Genomic DNA, 8,667 nt, shown 5'->3' with positions numbered 1-8,667 from the left:
AATGGTAAGTGTACGTTCAGAAAGTAGCCCAACTCAGTGCTGTCTAAGCCCTTAAATCCAACATTAGCTCATATGTCCGACACCGATTTACAATGTACTCCTCAATCTCATAAAATACATGAAATGTGGCCAACTGCAGGAGGAAAGCCGAATCAGTGAGTGTGTAAGCATCTCAGCACTGGCAGGAGTCTCCACACAGTTGCTCTAGCAACCAGGGCTGCATCAGGGTAGGGCCATGTGGCTTCTCCTCAGGGATGTCTTGCAAGAAGTGAGTCTCGCCAGCTGAAGCAGGGAACTGGCTAAGGCAGCTGCACCGTGGTTGGACCATCAGAAATCAAGAGACCCGAGAACCAGAAAGGTGAGGCTCACCAAGCCATTTATCTCTCCACCCTTCAATTAATCCCACACGTGTTTATCAGCCAGGTTGGCACGATAAACCGTAACTATCTCAAACATCTTCTCTCAATGTTTGAGTTTAATAGGTGTACATCATTGTTATAGTATCACTAGTCCTGAAATTATTACTAACTATTCAAGAAAAACAATTTATTTCAAATGTTGTATCCATTCCTTGCTATAGTTTTAAGGAAAAATTTATGATGTAGAAAATGAAATTACTTTCGAATCTGAAATGTTCACACCTGCATACCCCATAAAGAGCCTATTAGCAGATATTGCTTTTGGGATTATTTTTTTCTTCTAATGATGTACATTATTGAATAGACAAGGGAGCAAGAGATTGTCAACAACAAAGTGGACCATTTGAAAATTTGTGTCAAAAATGTTTGGATGGTAAGCAAAGTTCTGTAGCCAAAGACCATCTCTAGGCGCAAAGCTCATGGTGAGAATTGTTAGAAGGAGCGGATAGCATGTTCCTTCTCCATCATATCATTCCATTCTCTGTACATCATTCTCGGTACATCTTTCTCGGTACATCATTCTCAGTACATCATTTTGTTGGCAACTATCCAATCCTAAACCGTTTAGCTCTCCATCTGCTATGCATGAGTTTAGGGATCAGTGCCTCTCCAATATGACTGATAAACATGAAACAGTTCAAATCAGAGATGGATATTGTCCTATACAAACTAAACACATGGTTTGGGCTTGACCCATCAACTAGAAACACAAGTTGAGGAACACCAGGAACATTAGGAAGCTGTTTTGCCATACACTGTGAGTGTTACTGTAACCGTGATCAAGAAATAACTGAAGTGTTTGGGTCCCCCACAAAACAGAAATGTGGGGAGGTTACCTCAATGTCCTACTCAGTTTGATCCATATTTATCAGGTCACATCACAAAGCATGACCACATAGGAGAGGGCAACCCATTGTTAATGTCTTAACAACTAATGTCTCTTAGAAGTAAAAGACCCAATACATGATAGAAGCTTGTCCAGCTGTTTTCAGTAAAAGAAGTGTAGCTCCAATGTTCAGCTTGTCGGTCGATAGCACTCCTGAGCTTTCTCATACAGATGGGCTACTGTTTTCAGGTATTCATCTGCAACAGATGGGAATCCTGCCTGCCGTGTATCACATTGACCAGCCGCAAAAGTCATACTGGAGAAGAAATTGCAAGTCAAGGTACCTACTTGTGTGGAGTTTGAGGTTTTGGATTTTCTAGGTGCCGAGACCAGTCCCAAAGCACTGTTGTCAATATGCCAGGCATTATAAAATTATGCAATGGAATACTTACCTGGCAGGGGAGAGACCATGATCAGGAAGGTGGTTTTCCCAGGGGAGGCTCACCCATTGCACTCCGGATGTGCCGACCCCTGCGATTTCCCCAAATGTGGGAATCTCGACTGCATAATTTGTGGTAGTGGGGGACTGTGTTCGTGCTCTCCCCGGTTTAAAAAAAGAAAGAAAAATATGCAACGGAAAATTTTAGAATGTAGTGAAGATGCCATTTTCACAATATGTGACGTGTATTCACCTAATCTCATAGGATGTGGCACAGTGATTGTCTGGAAGGCACTGATTTTTCGTCTACTGTTCAATTTACTCTCCATCATTTAGTTGGCTGTTTCGAGTCACCAATGAACAGTTCCTACAACATCTCTAGGTGATGATCGGATATGAAAATGTCTTTCTAATACATGTTGGGAAAAGTTGTAGGGGTGTAGGTTGTAGCAAAGAGTACAACCTTGGCCATCAGACACTCAGCTTCTAAATGTGGCAGAAAATATTGATGAAGAATAGACACAATGGCATGCACCAAGAGAGTAGCGGAAAACACTGTCAATAAAATGTAAATACATGGGGGTGGATGGGAGGGGAGGAGGAGAAATGGGGAACCGACTATAATTATCTATGTATAACCTCCTCCCCAGGGGGACGAACAATAGAAATTTAAATTTATAATTTATCAGGGGTCAACGAGGGTGAGGGGTGGGGAGGGAGGGAAAAAAGAGGAGCTGATACCAAGGGCTCAAGCAGAAAGAAATGTTTTGAAAATGATGGCAACATATGTATAAATGTGTTTGATACAGTTGATATATGGATTGTTATAAGAGCTTTAAGAACCCTCAATAAAAAAAAGAACCCTCAATAAAATGATTTATTACTTTAAAAAAATGCAAACACATCAGAAGGTATTTATATTTATTACGTAGAATAATGTACTGCAGGGAAAAAAAATGTACTGCGGCTTTTGTAAAAGGCCAAGTCAGGTTCTCCAAGATTTGGAAGTAAAGTTAAAGGACTGCATGTTTCTCTATGAGGTAGCAGCATAATATTTGCATAATTTGAGAGAATGTTTTGAACATTCTGAAAATACAACAAAATAGATATTTCCCAATATTGATTATGAAGCAGTTCACTATTGCAGAAACCTTAGAACTAAGCAATCATAGAAATACTCTATCCTTGAAACAGTTGACTCTTGCCTGTAAAGGACTGTGGATATACCTGGTGAAGAAGGCATGGAGGCATCTAAGATATTAGTACAGGCTCACATACAAACCTTTACGGAGAGTCCAACGATTTCTTTTTTACATGAGCACGAAATGTACAGACCCAGGAAAGACAAATTTTACTCATGCAGGCATGTTTGACTCCATAGTACAAGATAAAATGCAAGGTGCCCTTCCCAACATTGAAATTGTTTTATACACATTCCTAATTTTAATAATTACAAACTCCACAACCGCTCGCTCACTTTCATCCCTAAAGACACTCAAAAATCCTCAACATACAATGATTCAAGAAAAACTCAATTCATGATCTTTATTATGTATGGAAACAGAGATTGTTTAGCAGCTTAATTGTGATGAACCATTGAAAACAATGAGGTCAGTAGTTTAAACCCCAGGCCACTCCTGGAGAGAAAGGTGGGGCTGTCTGCCCTGGGAAAGAGTCGCAGTCACAGAAACCTTATCTAGGGAAGGCTGTGAGTCAGAGTGGCATAGAAGACCTTGGGTGTGGTTTGGGGGATTTGATTTAGTATGTGCTACTATGAGACCCTGGTGGTATAGTGGTTATGGGTTAGCAAGGCTAGCAGTTTGAAACCACCAGCCCCGTCCCTAGAGAAAGACTGGGCTTTCCACTCCTGTAAGGAAGTCTTGGGATGTAGTGGTTATGGCTCAGCTTGTGGTCCCCATGGTTGGCTGTTTAAAATCACCAGCAGCTCCTTTGGAGAAAAACTGGGTTTTCTACTCCAGGAAAGTTACAGTCTGGGGAACCCACAGGGGATCACTATGAGTCAGCATTGAATTTGAGGTTTGTTTTTTCACTATGTAAATTTTTGTTACTGGTGGGGGGGAGGGTTCCTTTCTTTTTAGCTCTTAGCTACCAATTTTCATTTCCAACATCACCTTCATCTTGTCAAGAAATTACTTCACCTTCACTGGCAAGTCAGAGCCCTATCCTCATGGCTAGGGATGGGCATAGCACAGGAAGGACATTTGGAAATTCCCTCCATAAACTTTGTCCAGTCACAAAGACAGAAATGGCTGAGATCCATCCACTCAGTCCCTATTACAAGGCTGTTCTCTTCACTTCTGCTTCTCAGTTCTCAAGAACACCTCTGGTTCCTTCCTAGTTCCAAACTTGGCTCTCCACCCTTGCCATTGATTCTGTAAGCTGATGGTCTGCTATAGATTCCCTTTGGTTTAGGTTAGTGAGAAGCAGGCTTCTGTTGTTAGCAACGAAACATTCTGATACATCTGTTTCCAGGTTAAGCAATGCGAATATGTTAAGAAAAAGATGTGCTCTGAGTTCTGAAGAAACTTATTTTTCAGAGCAGGGAGAAGGATTAAAGATTAGGGAAGGTTATATGGTCAAATGTAATTAAGTTATGCAAATGATATAATAAGAGCATAAGAGAGAAATCCTAAATCTGGGGAAATCAAGAAAGGGTTCATAAAAGAGGAAGTTCTTCCATCTCTTGAGGGAGAAGTGTCTATGAGCTATAAAGGATGGAAAGAAATTCCAAGAAGAGAGAAACTTACAGAAGAAGGGGAGATCACAGGTTATTTGAGGGAACTGCAAATATATTGCAAAATATAGAAAACACATGTTTTATAGGATGCAAATGCTTTTGATTTTATCTTATACAGAGTTACAAATCAATGAAGAATGTTGGGTGGCAAAATTATATGATCTGATTTACATTTAGAAATATAATTCTGCAGACTACTGAGGATAGATTGAAAGAAGCTGAAAGGGGGAAGAGGTGGGAGATGGGAAATGAGGGGAGAAAGGTGGAGAGGAAGGAGGTCTTAGAGCAGGAGAGTATCGAAACAAGAGATTTTATGTAGTTGAGAGATAATAAGATCATAAAGTATAAGAACCCCAGTAAAATGATTACCCCCCCAAAAAATCATAAGCTACAAAAAATGCAGTAGGAAGAACTGATACCAAAGACATTTTTGAAATAAATAAGAGACTTATAATTCTCAGAAATCTATTATTTGTGGGAACTAAAAGCAAGGTAGGAAGTAAGATGAAAGACAAACCACTAGGTAATTGGTAGGAGTGACAATAAGACACACAGAAGAGGAGCAGGTTTGGGAAACCACATTATCTTTCACATGGCACCGATAAGAGGCGATAGCTGCGTGTCAGGTCCAGAGCTCTGGAGACACGGATGTGGGAGTCGTCATGAGTCAGTGATTAAACTAATGGTAGTAGATAAAATTGCATGGGAAAGTATGCAGAATGAGAAGGGAAAAAGAGGGCCCATATGGGAGTTTAGGATGTAGCAAGTCTCCAGAGGTGGCCTCAAAAAACCATGCCTCTTTCTACTTGTGCCCTTGTACAGAGACGGAGCTACCAAAGTTCTATGCATTGATTGTGGTGATGGCTACATTTTCCAAAACTCATGGAATTGTACACCTAAAAAGGGTGATTTTACATATGTGAATTGTACCTCAATAAATTCAACTTTCAAAAAGTAAAGGGGAGAAAGTAGATGAAGGAGAGAAATTATGGAATTTACTTCGTCTATTACGTCCAGAGTTTGAGGTGAGGAGGAGAGAAGAGACAAATGTAATACTAAGAGGTTCGCTAAAAATCTTTAAAAAATTTTTTATTCTCCTGTTCCGGTCTCTCCGCCAGGGAGTACGCTGCTCAGCCGCGTGAGTTCACTACTCTACCGCTGCTGCCATGGCTCGTGGTCCCAAAAAGCACCTGAAGCGCGTAGCTGCTCCAAAGCATTGGATGCTGGGCAAACTCACTGGTGTGTGTGCTCCTCGTCCATCCACTGGTCCCCACAAGCTGAGAGAATGTCTCCCACTGATCATTTTCTTAAGAAATAGACTTAAGTATGCTCTGACTGGAGATGAAGTTAAAAAAAATTGCATGCAGCGGTTCATTAAAATTGATGGCAAAGTCCGAACTGATATAACCTACCCTGCTGGTTTTATGGATGTCATCGCCATTGACAAGACCGGAGAGAATTTCCATCTGATCTATGACACCAAGGGTCGCTTTGCTGTTCATCGTATTACACCTGAGGAGGCGAAGTACAAGTTGTGCAAAGTGAGGAAGATCTGTACAATGCAGGTACACGGATACTCATACAATACTACACACAGTAACCAAAAGGTGGGAACAACCTAAATGTTAATCAATAGGTGACTGTATAAACAAAATGTACTACACACATACAATGGAATGTTATTCTGCTATAAAGAAAAATGAAGTTCTGAAATATGCTACAACACAGACCAACCTTGAAAATATTATGCTGAGTGATATAAACCAGGTATAAAGGTCACATATTGAATGATCCCATTTATATGTGAAATAGTTAGAACAGGCAATGTGTTAGACCAGGCTGAAGAGAGAAACAAATCCAGAGACACTTGTATAAGCATAAGAGTTTTATATCGGAGATGCTTCTGCGCACGCGTGGTGAGGCCCGTCTGACCGACCTTCAGCAGGGCTGGCACCGTCCTCACCATGTTCTCTCGGGCGAGCGTCGTGGGGGCCTCGGCCTGGGCTCTGCAGCCGCAATGGACCCAAGTTCGAAATATGGCAACTTTGAAAGAAATTACCAGGCGACTCAAGTCCATCAAAAACATCCAGAAAATTACCAAGTCTATGAAAATGGTAGCCGCAGCAAAATATGCCCGAGCTGAGAGGGAGCTGAAACCGGCCCGGGTGTACGGAGTCGGCTCTCTGGCTCTCTATGAAAAAGCTGATATTAAGGTGCCTGAAGACAAGAAGAAACACCTCCTTATTGGTGTCTCCTCCGACCGAGGACTCTGTGGTGCTATTCATTCCTCAGTCGCTAAACAGATGAAAAATGAGGTGGCCTCTCTCACAGCAGCTGGCAAAGAAGTTATGCTTGTTGGAATTGGTGACAAAATCAGGGGCATACTGTATAGGACTCACTCTGACCAGTTTCTGGTGACGTTCAAGGAAGTGGGAAGGAAACCCCCTACTTTTGGAGATGCGTCTGTTATTGCCCTCGAATTACTAAATTCTGGATATGAATTTGATGAAGGATCTATCATTTTTAATCGATTCAGTTCTGTCATCTCCTACAAGACAGATGAGAGGCCCATATTTTCCCTTAATACCATTGCAAGTGCAGAGAGCATGAGTATCTATGATGATATTGATGCTGATGTGCTGCAAAATTACCAGGAATACAGCCTGGCAAACATTATCTACTACTCTTTAAAGGAGTCCACCACCACTGAGCAAAGTGCAAGAATGACAGCTATGGACAACACTAGCAAGAACGCTTCTGAGATGATTGACAAGCTGACTTTGACTTTCAACCGTACCCGCCAAGCTGTCATCACAAAAGAATTGATTGAAATCATCTCTGGTGCTGCCGCTCTGGATTAATGAAAATCAAGTGTCATCCTCAGACAAGAGGTGAAAAAAGAGAAGTGACAGCAGCTGGCTGTGTTGTGCTGATTGCTGTCCTTGTCCGTCTATGGCTCCAGTTATTAAAGACAGTAAGACATTGTACATTATCTTACAATAAACAAAAATTTTAAAATTTCAAAAAAAAAGAGTTTTATATCAAGAAGTAATTGTATGTCGAGAAACTATCCCAGCCCAGTCAAACTCAAGCCATAAGTCTGATACTAGTCTGCACATCACTCTTCAGACTCACGCTGTCACATGCAATGATGCAGAATGCAGGAATATCTCAGGCCAGTGGGTGCAAAGTCTTGTGGATCCAATGGCGGTGGGCACATTCCCATTACTCTGGCAGCCATCAGGAAGGTGAAGGCAGAGAGAGGGGGGATTCCCAGGGCCCGCCTTATAAGAAAGCCACGCCCACAAGAAGGCACCATCAGGCTGTGACCAGATTGACAGGTGCTATAGCACCCCTACAGTTTTATATACCATATCTTCAAGTTAACGTGAAATTATGTAACTACCGCAGGCAAGTATATAGAAACCAAAGTTTATTATTGTCTAGCAGGGATGAAGGGGGAGGGAGAGTGTGAGTCACTGCTTAAAAGGTATTTAGCTTTGGTTAATGGCTACAGAATCATTTTTAAAAGGGTAATGGCAATGGTTGCATAAAAAATACGTGGTAGCAAAGTGGTTAAGAGCTTGGCTGCTAACAGAAAGGCTGTTGGTTCAAACCCACAAGACACTGAAGAAAATCCTATAATAAGGCAGGAAAGGGGGAACCGATGACAAGGATCTACATATAACCTCCTCCCTGGGGGATGGACAAGAGAAAAATGGGTGAAGGGAGACATTGGACAATGTAAGGTATGACAAAATAATAATTTATAAATTATCAAGGATTCATGAGGGAGCAGGCAAGGAAGGGGGGGAAATGAGGAGCTGATGCCAGGGGGTTACGTGAAGAGCAAATGTTTTGAGAATATTGAGGGCAACGAATGTGCAAATGTGCTTTACACAATTGATGTATGTATAGATTGTGATCAGAGTTGAATGAGCCCCCAATAAAATTATTTTTTAAAATCCTTTAAGGTAGTCCTATAGCTTGGCATTGACTCAGTGGCGCATAACAATAGCGATCATATAATGTAACCTAGACTTGTTCCTTGTTTGTAGTTTGCCTAACTCACACCATTTTTGCCTTGATCCTGGTTTCAGCTTCTATGAATTTTTCATAACTTTCTGTATTGCTCAAAGACAGATAGATACATGGCATGTGATCATCTGGATAATACTGCCTAAAGGGTCATTAAGACATGGTGGGAAATTGCTCATACATCATA

The 8,667-nt window shown here is 41.3% G+C and overlaps 1 non-coding gene and 1 pseudogene across 1 annotated transcript; both read left to right on the top strand.

Moving 5' to 3' along the window:
• Nucleotides 1-1,689: 1,689 nt before the first annotated feature.
• LOC142449613 (U1 spliceosomal RNA) lies at nt 1,690-1,852 on the top strand. Its single transcript, XR_012784747.1, has one exon. It is a non-coding gene; the product is annotated as a U1 spliceosomal RNA (small nuclear RNA).
• Nucleotides 1,853-6,344: 4,492 nt separating this feature from the next.
• Nucleotides 6,345-7,473, top strand: LOC142448023 (ATP synthase F(1) complex subunit gamma, mitochondrial pseudogene; annotated as a pseudogene).
• The last annotated feature ends 1,194 nt before the right edge of the window (nt 7,474-8,667 follow it).

Source organism: Tenrec ecaudatus, chromosome 5, assembly GCF_050624435.1.
Source record: "Tenrec ecaudatus isolate mTenEca1 chromosome 5, mTenEca1.hap1, whole genome shotgun sequence".
Lineage (NCBI taxonomy): Eukaryota > Metazoa > Chordata > Mammalia > Afrosoricida > Tenrecidae > Tenrec > Tenrec ecaudatus.
The sequence above is the reverse complement of the archived record's forward strand: the minus strand, read 5'-3'. Positions and strand labels throughout refer to the sequence as shown.